General features: G+C 35.1%; 1 long non-coding RNA gene across 2 annotated transcripts; it reads right to left on the bottom strand.

Annotated features, from left to right (window-relative positions):
* Positions 1-1,740: 1,740 nt before the first annotated feature.
* LOC110937418 lies at positions 1,741-10,367 on the bottom strand. Of its 2 annotated transcripts, none has more exons than XR_002590784.2 (6): positions 9,999-10,367; positions 8,125-8,679; positions 4,242-7,751; positions 2,835-2,919; positions 2,365-2,469; positions 1,741-1,991 (listed from the first exon to the last, which is right to left on the bottom strand). It is a non-coding gene; the product is annotated as an uncharacterized LOC110937418 (long non-coding RNA). The 2 variants fall into 2 exon arrangements; XR_002590785.2 differs by having other exon boundaries at positions 2,365-2,455.

Genomic DNA, 10,367 nt, shown 5'->3' with positions numbered 1-10,367 from the left:
TTAAAAGATTATGACGCAAATATTCAATACCATCCAGGCAAAGCCAATGTTGTAGCTGACGCATTAAGCCGAAAGAATTCCGGGACTATATCTTGCCTACAAATTCAACCTCATATTAGGAGGGATCTCGAAAGGATGGACATTTGGCTTCAGGTTAGTAAATCTGATGGATATCTAGCTAGAATGCAGATTGAACCCAACCTCATATCCCAGATCAAAGAAGCACAAAAGCAAGATGGAGAACTTTGGGCAATTGTGCAAAATCTCGAGGTGGGTAAGCAATCTGAATTTAGTATAGACCATCAGGGGGTGATTTGGTGCGGCAAAAGACTTTGTGTACCCGATGACTCCACCCTTCGTGAGTCATTGTTAGCCGAAGCTCACAGCTCACCATTTTCGATTCACCCAGGATCTACCAAGATGTATAGAGATTTAAGACAGAACTTCTGGTGGAATGGCATGAAGGAAGACGTTGCTCGATACGTAAGTAAATGCCTCACTTGCCAACAAGTGAAAATTGAACACAAACGAGCAAGCGGTCTATTTCAGCCATTGGATACTCCCATATGGAAGTGGGATGAGATCACAATGGATTTTGTTACTCGTTTACCTAAGACATTCAAGAAGAATGATGTTGTATGGGTTGTTGTCGATAGATTATCAAAGTCAGCACATTTTCTACCAATTCAGCAAGGATTTTCGGTTAATAAGTTATCCGAATATTTCTTCAAGAAATTATTCGACTCCATGGCACACCATCTTCCATTGTTTCCGATAGAGACCCACGTTTCACCTCACGATTTTGGAAAGGTTTTCAGGCAGCTTGGGGGACACGACTAAAATTTAGTACGGCTTTCCATCCACAAACAGATGGGCAGTCAGAACGCACGATTCAGACCTTGGAAGACATGCTCCGAGCATGCGCACTTGAATGGTCTGGAAACTGGGATGAATATTTATGTCTTGTTGAGTTCGCTTACAACAATAGTTGGCAAGCAAGTATTGGCATGGCACCTTTTGAACTTTTGTACGGTCGGAAATGTCGCGCACCATTATGCTGGGATGAAGTCGGAGAAAAGATCCTTGAAGGGCCAGAATTAGTTCAGATTACAAATGAAAAAGTCACTATGGCCCGAGAAAAACTGAAAGAAGCTCAGAGTAGACAAAAGAGCTATGCAGATCAAGATAGGCGACCCCTCGAATTTAAAATTGGTGACCACGTATTCTTAAAGGTATCACCTTGGCGTGGCGTTCGTAGATTTGGAATTAAAGGAAAACTTAGTCCCCGTTTCATTGGTCCGTTTAAAATCCTTGAAAGAATTGGGGAAGTGTCATATCGACTGGCTTTACCGCCTCAACTCTCTCACGTTCATAACGTTTTTCATGTATCCTCTTTAAGAGGATATAATTATCATCCACTCCATGTCATTAGTTATCCGTTACTTACAATTCACGAAGATTTGTCCTACGAAGAGGAACTAGAAGCCATCTTAGATCGACAAGAAAGGGTTTTGCGTAGGAAAGTAATTCCGTTTGTTAAAGTCCTTTGGAAAAATCACTCTGAACACGAAACAACATGGGAATCTGAAGAATCAATTCGTTCTCTATACCCTAATCTATTCTCGCAATAGAATTTTAGTCGAGTAACGGTAAATCTTGCTATTTGATATATGTTCATTTGTTTCTGTTTACGGTCATTTATGCTTTACCTTATGAGAAGATATTTTAGTGTAACACCCATGTTATAATTTTTAAGGTTTTCGTATAAATATCGAAAATAAACATGAAATTGCGATTAAGTATTCTTAGAAAATACAAGTAATCTAAAAAAAACTTTTACAACTTAAAAGTTTTCAACGTAATATAAATAAGTTCGTCGTTTAAAAGATATGGCGTAACGCCGTGCGGAAGCTTTAATCCCGAGTGTTAGATTTTATTGTGTTCGGTTCCTCATCGAGCTTGATCTTCATCCGGGCACTCTTGGCATTCACCTATGATCAAAACCGTTAAAATCATTAGTTTTGACGTTGTTATATAATAACATAATCCCAAGGCTTAATGCCACATTAGAAATAACAAAAATATAAAAAAGTGATTCTGAATCCACCGTAAATTACGGTATCACCGTAATTTACGGTGAGACCTGGAAATGTCTGGTCACCGTAAACCAGGAGATCTGCTCCGTAAACCATATCACAACCACCGTAAATTACGGTTCTACCGTAATTTACGGTAGTACCTGGAATGTCAGGTTTTGTTTTGTTTGATCAAATATTCAATGTGGCGATATCATCGCTATATTTCATAGTAACTTATATTCTAAAATATAACTACGCATATCGCCATGATCTAATTAATGCGTACCTGGCTCGAGTCAACATATAGACCCGTTTTGTACCTTTCTTTTATTAGCCGCTACTTTATAGCAACGCAATAATCCACTTCCCGTTCACTCCTGTGAACATTTAACTTAACAACTAAACATTAGTCGATATTGTCAAATGGTGTCATCACCACCATTTGACCCATTTGGTATTTATGACCAAACATTTATACTTATGTCAAAACATGACTTTTAATATCCCCTTCACACATCCGACCCATTTCAAGTTTCGCTATAAGGTAACCTTAAAGAAATCTTATAAATTCTTAGTCGATTCACGACTAAATTACCCTTTTGTCCATTTTACCATTAACCATGGTTTTGATCATTTTTATTCGTTCCGACTCACATCGCTTAGTGTCGGAACTTCAATTTCGAATGTAATCGGTTGTCACATTTATCATCTATAATATACATACGTTTACTACAATTGGGCGTAAGCTTTACTTACCTCGCGTTCGCGCAAACATTCTTCGCATCCATGATCCGTTTGACCCGTTCCTTTCCAAGCTCCCACCTAGCTTGTTTAGAGTCAACTATATCATGACATCCATAAGATGGTTAGATTGGTCATTCTATATAATGTCCAACACCCTATGGACCCCCTTTTTTTTACACACTTATCAATCAAAACATGCCATATATTCAACAATTAGTTTCATACCATAATTCTTTTCATTCACTAACCGTTTGACCCGTTAGTGAAGTTACTTATACAACTAGTTAGTAAGTGATTTTAAACACTTTAAGCATGTCACATAAAGTGCCATTTGTTCCCAACAATCAATACTTCATGCCTAAAGCAAGTATATACAATCCTATGTCTTTTTCTTGGTTAATAAAAACATTATTTATGTGCAGCGATTTTCTATTTAGCTGCTGTAATTGACCATTTTGACCCGTTTAAAATCTGAATTAGATCAACATGTTCAAAGATGGATCGTAGAACACTCCAATACCTTTGCAAACATATAAGGTACACCTTCTAACGAATTTTCTATGATTTTATATGATTTTTATAAAATCAGTTCAGCAACTATATTTTCATTTTTTTGACAGCTTTCAAGTTCTGAACAGCAGTTTTAATTCGCCTTTTTGACCTATTTAACAACCACATTTGTTTCTTATGATTGAAAACAGTAAAAATTTACTTCATAAGCTTTCCGAAAAGGTATGGAACACCCGAAACGGATAAACGGTTGATTTTATATGATTTTTTTAAGATTAGTAAAAACCCATATAAAAAGCTACGGAAATCATGTTTAGGGTTCTTTCGAATTTGACCCAAATCATCAAACGCAACACTTTTCCATGGCTAAAACCCTTATTAAACTATTTGTTAATGGTTAGAAACCTATAACACAATGATTGTAGGCTAAGAGATGTCATAAACCCACTACTTAATCATCAAATCAAACTCTACATACAAACTAGTAGACAACACGATTTCACTTAGGAATTTTAACGAGCACCTTGTAGGCGAGATTCATACGCATCTATTATCCAATTCATGGTTAACCATTAACCAAGTTTTAACATCAAAAATCAAACCTCTATGTCTTGTGTGCATTAAGCACATCTAGAACTTATATCTCATCATCAATTTTTTTTTTTTCTCAGATTTACCATCACTTTTCAAGTGTTCATCATAATATCATAAAAATCCACTTAACACATATATGGGTAATCATTAAATCTCTAATTTATGACACTAATTCATCAAGTTCTCATCTAGGGTTTGTTCCTAGACTCATACTCATATCAATTCAACTATAATATTCATCATGCACACAAGAATTTCGTTTATGAATGTTTATCCAAATTTCAAGATATCACCAAATGATAAAATTCGACATACCTTGTGATCTCCTAGCATGGTTGATCATGAATTTAGTTAAAGCCCTAATTTCCAACTCGATTTCCCTTTGATTTTGATGGATTTTAGTGAGTTTAGGGTTTTGAAAAGAACCCTTCTCCTGGCTCTGTGTAAACGTCGACCAAACACACACATGTGTGTGTGTTTTGGTGTTTATTTGTTTTAATTAAAAACATTTTTCCCTTTTGCCTCTTTTAGTCCCTATAGTTCCATATTTTGTAAAATGGTTATCTATTTCATGTTTTTCCTTATTGTTTTTTTTTTCCAATTCAATTTACTAACTAGGTTAATTATTCCTAGTTATGTTACATTTGGTTATGACCAATTTATAATTTACATATGTATATGTAAATTTTATATTTTGGGGTGTTACAAGTCTACCCCCCTTAAAGAGGTTTCGTCCTCGAAACCTTTTCTTACATAATTCATCGAGTTTAAACTCAATGTATTCGATCCTAGAATTCTTTTAAACATTACTTATATTTTTAACCAATCGTTATTAGTACCAGAAAAGTATGGTAACATCTTTTTGGTTACTAATTGTCTACACATCTCATACGACATAATGCAACTTGAAATAACGTAATTTTGTTATTTCCACTAGTTTAGTTAACTTAGCGATATCCATCGCTTTCATATACTATGGAATTCTTTATGAATCCATTACTTTGACCCGTTTAAAGGTCTTTAGTGAGAATTTTCACTTTTAGCAACAATTTCTTTTGTTTTCAAATTTATTCATTCGATTTAGTTATACCGAATCCACCGCTTACAAGCAAACCAAATTTCTTGATTTTAATTGCTGACCTTAACCGGTCTCGCTAACTAGACTTATTAGTCCAGTTACTTTTTACAGCTTGCTTGGTTATAATGTGATTCTACTTCACATTGCAGTTCTTGACCGTGATCGCGTCATATCATATTTAATTTATATCAAAATTTCATTTTCGAAAATATCACTTTTCAAACATAACGTCTTGCGCCTATCAGTGTCAAAACTTGAACCTTTCATGCTTAATATTCAATTTCCTATCAGCATATATATTTGTAAAAACGTTATTTCTTACTAAAACCAAAGTTTTAGTTTAGGATCTTTTCTTTATCTTTTGTCAATTATCCATACCAGGACATTGACAATCTGTAATTTATTCTTTTACAGTCTAGTTTTATGTGGGAATTCTCTACTGGTTCCCCCGCTCGTCTACGTAACCCGTAGATTCTTTTACTTGGCCTCGTAGGCTATTTATTTAGGCTTTCACCTCTTTAGGGCGTTGCCTTTATGATTCCTTCCCTTTCTATTCGTGACCCATGGGTCAGTTTAGTCCCGTAGACCATTACATTGTTTCTAACCCGAAGGTTATAATGATCCCGTAGATTCTCCTTTTTATATTTGAAAATTATTTGTTTGTTTGTTTTTTTTTTCTTTTTTGTTTTTTTTTTTTTTTTTTTTTGCATCAAAATTTCGCTCATGCCGACTGTGATTCGTGTCCACAATCATCTCATATTTAATTCCGACCCATTACATGGGTTCATTAATATCTCGCGCTTTCCTTTCTTCGGTTTGCGCTCATATTTGCATTCAATCTCGTCCCATTACCGGGTTCTTTATCTTTTCCAATGTTTCGTTTTATCTAACCCGTTTAACTTGTTCGTGTGAAAATTCGTCACTTATGAATGTCAAACTTCAATATTTGTTCGACCCGTTCAACTTTAAAATAGTTGAACATGATTTATCAAAACTTCTATTTACTTTATCTTGTCATCTTTTAGTAATGACTCAAAATCCAAGTCTTTTAACTTTCCATCCGAGTTCCCGTTTCTCGGTCTACGCATGTGTTTAAATCCTTACCCACCAACCGGGTGTTTTACCGAAGTCGTTATTATTGCAACCCTTACGGTACGCATTATGACTTCGTTTCGCTTTTATATTCCTACTTTGTTCTCAAGTTTGGCGTTTTACAAAAACGACTCGTTTAGAGACATCCGCATTTTCCGGGTTCGAGTGTAAGTACACTCCCTCCCAAACACTTGTCTAAATCATTTTACATGCTTGCGTTCTCCGGGTTCGAGTGTAAGTACACTCCCTCCCAATTCATGTCTAAATCATTTTACATGCTTTCATTTTCCGGGTTCGAGTGTAAGTACACTCCCTCCCAATTCATGTCTAAATCATTTTACATGCTTTCATTTTCCGGGTTCGAGTGTAAGTACACCCCCTCCCAATTCATGTCTAAATCATTTTACATGCTTTCGTTTTCCGGGTTCGAGTGTAAGTACACCCCCTCCCAATTCATGTCTACATCATTTTACATGTTTCTTTGTCCCTTCACTTGGGCTCGTTTTCCTAATGTAGTACGCTTCCGTCTCTCGGCTGTGCGTTTACATTATTATCAAATATTTTGCTCATTTGATTCTTTTGGGTACCTTCTTAATTTGTCCCATTTATCCCGTCCTTACTACATCAGATGTAAATGTGTCTGCTATAAGAAACTCATGGTATCATATGCCACTGCTTACTTGGCCAGAGTAAGCGATTAACACATGACATACACGACCTTATTATAGTTTTCACATCACACCCCATGTAAGTAACACCTCTATTTAGTTTTCTTGGAAATAATATCCTGGATATGTATTCTATTCAGGTTTCCCAAGTTTGTAATTTACATATGCGACAATCATTCTTTACATGTTTGTTGCATATTGCTAATTGCGCGATTATATTTAAAAGCACGCACCTGATAATGCTTGCCCTGACGGGCGTCTCTTGCCATTAACCTTGTTCGCGGTCTTTATGCGATTTAGTCCTTAGTGAGCATGTTCCTCTTGTCATGCCTCGGACTATTCCTCTATCACATCCTTAATTTGTTTGTCCTTTGTCATCTTTAAATGCAAGTGTCCTTAAATCAAGACATTCACAAAAGTTAGTAATGTCAACTTCAATAATCCCCTGTATTATAATACAAGGCTTTTTCTACTATAAGCGTCAACGCGCGTATTTTTGTCAACTATATCAATCATTTAGTTGGGGTAATGTGTATTACACGGCAACCCTATGTGTTATTTACAATACTTTAAAACACTAGACCATCAGCATACATGCACTTACCGGATTTGCGATCAAGCCTCGAACCGAACACTATTCTTTATCAAGAGCGTAAGGTTTAAGTCCAAGAATGGTTTTCCCCACCATACTTGAATCTCTTAAACCAAGGCTCTGATACCAACTTGTAACACCCATGTTATAATTTTAAAGGTTTTCGTATAAATATCGAAAATAAACATGAAATTGCGATTAAGTATTCTTAGAAAATACAAGTAATCTAAAAAAAAACTTTTACAACTTAAAAGTTTTCAACGTAATATAAATAAGTTCGTCGTTTAAAAGATATGGCGTAACGCCGTGCGGAAGCTTTAATCCCGAGTGTTAGATTTTATTGTGTTCGGTTCCTCATCGAGCTTGATCTTCATCCGGACACTCTTGGCATTCACCTATGATCAAAACCGTTAAAATCATTAGTTTTGACGTTGTTATATAATAACATAATCCCAAGGCTTAATGCCACATTAGAAATAACAAAAATATAAAAAAGTGATTCTGAATCCACCGTAAATTACGGTATCACCGTAATTTACGGTGAGACCTGGAAATGTCTGGTCACCGTAAACCAGGAGATCTGCTCCGTAAACCATATCACAACCACCGTAAATTACGGTTCTACCGTAATTTACGGTAGTACCTGGAATGTCAGGTTTTGTTTTGTTTGATCAAATATTCAATGTGGCGATATCATCGCTATATTTCATAGTAACTTATATTCTAAAATATAACTACGCATATCGCCATGATCTAATTAATGCGTACCTGGCTTGAGTCAACATATAGACCCGTTTTGTACCTTTCTTTTATTAGCCGCTACTTTATAGCAACGCAATAATCCACTTCCCGTTCACTCCTGTGAACATTTAACTTAACAACCAAACATTAGTCGATATTGTCAAATGGTGTCATCACCACCATTTGACCCATTTGGTATTTATGACCAAACATTTATACTTATGTCAAAACATGACTTTTAATATCCCCTTCACACATCCGACCCATTTCAAGTTTCGCTATAAGGTAACCTTAAAGAAATCTTATAAATTCTTAGTCGATTCACGACTAAATTACCCTTTTGTCCATTTTACCATTAACCATGGTTTTGATCATTTTTATTCGTTCCGACTCACATCGCTTAGTGTCGGAACTTCAATTTCGAATGTAATCGGTTGTCACATTTATCATCTATAATATACATACGTTTACTACAATTGGGCGTAAGCTTTACTTACCTCGCGTTCGCGCAAACATTCTTCGCATCCATGATCCGTTTGACCCGTTCCTTTCCAAGCTCCCACCTAGCTTGTTTAGAGTCAACTATATCATGACATCCATAAGATGGTTAGATTGGTCATTCTATATAATGTCCAACACCCTATGGACCCCCTTTTTTTTACACACTTATCAATCAAAACATGCCATATATTCAACAATTAGTTTCATACCATAATTCTTTTCATTCACTAACCGTTTGACCCGTTAGTGAAGTTACTTATACAACTAGTTAGTAAGTGATTTTAAACACTTTAAGCATGTCACATAAAGTGCCATTTGTTCCCAACAATCAATACTTCATGCCTAAAGCAAGTATATGCAATCCTATGTCTTTTTCTTGGTTAATAAAAACATTATTTATGTGCAGCGATTTTCTATTTAGCTGCTGTAATTGACCATTTTGACCCGTTTAAAATCTGAATTAGATCAACATGTTCAAAGATGGATCGTAGAACACTCCAATACCTTTGCAAACATATAAGGTACACCTTCTAACGAATTTTCTATGATTTTATATGATTTTTATAAAATCAGTTCAGCAACTATATTTTCATTTTTTTGACAGCTTTCAAGTTCTGAACAGCAGTTTTAATTCGCCTTTTTGACCTATTTAACAACCACATTTGTTTCTTATGATTGAAAACAGTAAAAATTTACTTCATAAGCTTTCCGAAAAGGTATGGAACACCCGAAACGGATAAACGGTTGATTTTATATGATTTTTTTAAGATTAGTAAAAACCCATATAAAAAGCTACGGAAATCATGTTTAGGGTTCTTTCGAATTCGACCCAAATCATCAAACGCAACACTTTTCCATGGCTAAAACCCTTATTAAACTATTTGTTAATGGTTAGAAACCTATAACACAATGATTGTAGGCTAAGAGATGTCATAAACCCACTACTTAATCATCAAATCAAACTCTACATACAAACTAGTAGACAACACGATTTCACTTAGGAATTTTAACGAGCACCTTGTAGGCGAGATTCATACGCATCTATTATCCAATTCATGGTTAACCATTAACCAAGTTTTAACATCAAAATCAAACCTCTATGTCTTGTGTGCATTAAGCACATCTAGAACTTATATCTCATCATCAATTTTTTTTTTCTCAGATTTACCATCACTTTTCAAGTGTTCATCATAATATCATAAAAATCCACTTAACACATATATGGGTAATCATTAAATCTCTAATTTATGACACTAATTCATCAAGTTCTCATCTAGGGTTTGTTCCTAGACTCATACTCATATCAATTCAACTATAATATTCATCATGCACACAAGAATTTCGTTCATGAATGTTTATCCAAATTTCAAGATATCACCAAATGATAAAATTCGACATACCTTGTGATCTCCTAGCATGGTTGATCATGAATTTAGTTAAAGCCCTAATTTCCAACTCGATTTCCCTTAGATTTTGATGGATTTTAGTGAGTTTAGGGTTTTGAAAAGAACCCTTCTCCTGGCTCTGTGTAAACGTCGACCAAACACACACATGTGTGTGTGTTTTGGTGTTTATTTGTTTTAATTAAAAACATTTTTCCCTTTTGCCTCTTTTAGTCCCTATAGTTCCATATTTTGTAAAATGGTTATCTATTTCATGTTTTTCCTTATTGTTTTTTTTTCCAATTCAATTTACTAACTAGGTTAATTATTCCTAGTTATGTTACATTTGGTTATGACCAATTTATAATTTACATATGTATATGTAAA

This window comes from Helianthus annuus, chromosome 4, assembly GCF_002127325.2.
Source record: "Helianthus annuus cultivar XRQ/B chromosome 4, HanXRQr2.0-SUNRISE, whole genome shotgun sequence".
Lineage (NCBI taxonomy): Eukaryota > Viridiplantae > Streptophyta > Magnoliopsida > Asterales > Asteraceae > Helianthus > Helianthus annuus.
The sequence above is the reverse complement of the archived record's forward strand: the minus strand, read 5'-3'. Positions and strand labels throughout refer to the sequence as shown.